The 2,133-nt window shown below is 50.1% G+C and overlaps 1 protein-coding gene across 1 annotated transcript in view; it reads right to left on the bottom strand.

Moving 5' to 3' along the window:
- The window catches only part of ATP9B (ATPase, class II, type 9B), a 151,572-nt gene that overhangs the window by 32,657 nt on the left and 116,782 nt on the right, over positions 1 to 2,133 (bottom strand). The gene's annotated exons all lie outside the window — the stretch shown is intronic.

Genomic DNA, 2,133 nt, shown 5'->3' with positions numbered 1-2,133 from the left:
GTGGGGGGGTGGGGGGCCAGGCCTGAGGATGTGCCGAGCCCCCAGCCCTTCCCCGCCCCATACGCCAGGAGGGGCACGCCCTGCGGGGGTCGCTGCTGCATGGGCCCCTGCAAGGACCGCCACGGTACCGCTGTCCCGGAGCTGATGCTCTCTTCACACGCACCGCTGGCTCTTGTGGCCAGAATTTTGCTAGGAACACCTGGAATGTGCTGGTAAGGATAAGGACGCGTTAGAACTCTTGGACGCTGCTGGCAGGAATGTAAAATGGTGCAGGGCTGCCACGTCACCCAGTGCAGACGCTTCCCCAGGGAACAGCCGCTTCCGAGGCACAAACGCTGGGCTGACCAGGCCAAGACCCGCCTGACAAGGTAGCCTGCCACAGGGCGCTCCCACCAACTGTGACCAGACTTGGTGAGTCTTGTCTGTGCAGACATGTCAGACGTTTCATGAAGGTGGAATGACACCCTCCTGCATTAGGATATCCTACTCAGGAGAACAGGGTGGCCGAACATTTAATTAGGTCTCGGTAAGGTCTTTCAATGTTTAAACACACATATCCACATAGTTCTTACCCATTTTTTGCTAGAATTTATTTTTAAATTCTTTATACTTTTTGTTGCTATTCTAATTGGCATTTTTAGAACAATGGCACCCCACTCCAGTACTCTTGCCTGGAAAATCCCATGGACAGAGGAGCCTGGTAGGCTGCAGTCCATGGGGTCACTAAAAGTTGGACACGACTGAGTGACTTCATTTTCCCTTTTCACTTTCATGCATTGGAGAAGGAAATGGCAACCCACTCCAGTGTTCTTGCCTGGAGAATCCCAGGGACGGCGGAGCCTGGTGGGCTGCCGTCTATGGGGTTACACAGAGTCGGACACGACTGAAGTGACTTAGCAGTCCTCCTTTTTGCTGGTATAGAGAAATGCAGTTCAACGCTGATACCAAATGCTGATACCAAGTTTACAGTGTTAACTAACTAAGCTCTCTCACCACTCTAGAAGCTCTGGGGGGGCTCTTCGGGTTTTGAGGTACACAGTCATGAACTTGCCTTCTCTGGGAACAGCCTGCCTGTTGGCACCAGGATGCTCGTCTCCTGGGGGTGGCTGTGGTTCCCGACTATGTTCACCGACAGCCGTCGACCGGGGCGGTGCTCTCTACTGACAGCAGCTGGGTGCCTCCCTGCCCACACCTGCCGGCTGTGGACTGACCACCTCTCCAGGACTCGGCTGGTTCTGGAGACATCTCTGACACATCTGTAACATCTCGTAGGGGTCTGGGTTTGCCATGTGCCTGCTTCTCCATCCAACAAGTTCCAGCTGTTTTCCAGAAACAGCTCAATCTCTGATCAGCAATGGGCCATTTGTGCATTTTCCAGTGTTGTTCGAGGCTAACTCTCTGAAGTTTTCTCCCATCAGCGCAGTGAGGATGGGAAGGCACTTCCTCCACCTATCTTCTTGACCCCAAGCTCCTCAGGTCGCTATTTCTGAGTTTTTTTGATTCACCGAGTATCACCTTTCCAGCAGATTCCTCGGCGTCCCACAGAGACAAGCCCTAATGAAAACCAAACACAATCCAACAACTATTTCTGACTGAGCTGCAGGAAACCTGTAATCCCTGTATGAAGGCTGGCTGCCACAGGACACTGAACCATCGCCTTCGGGACATGGGGTATCTCTCCACTGCCGTCAGTCTCCCACAGCTCTCTGCCAGCTCTGCTCACTGCCTTCACACGTGCCCGCAGGTTCCTCAAGTTTGCGCCCTCGTGTTTTACATGGACCTCAGCGATTCTAAACAGAATCATTCTTCAGTTTATTCCACATGTAAGGGAGTGACTTTTATTCCTGTTGCTATTTCAATCTGTAACCTGCCACTTTACTGATTTCTTATTTTCAGCCATTGACTTCCTTGATTGATTGTTATATTTGTAAATATTTGTTTCTTCTTTTGCTTGTGGATCTTATTTCTAGTCCCTGGCTCACAGCAGTAGCTGGAGTAAATGTCAAAGCCTGGTACATGTTAGTTTTTCTTTTTCCTGACTACAGTGAGGATTTTTCTAGTATTTTATTAAAAATAAGGTTGAATTGTAATTGAGATATATTTTATTTGTTGCTGTTTCATTGCTAAATTGTG

This window comes from Bison bison, unplaced genomic scaffold, assembly GCF_000754665.1.
Source record: "Bison bison bison isolate TAMUID 2011002044 unplaced genomic scaffold, Bison_UMD1.0 scf7180017864353, whole genome shotgun sequence".
NCBI classification, from domain to species: Eukaryota; Metazoa; Chordata; class Mammalia; order Artiodactyla; family Bovidae; genus Bison; species Bison bison.
This window is presented reverse-complemented; position numbering and strand designations above follow the sequence as displayed.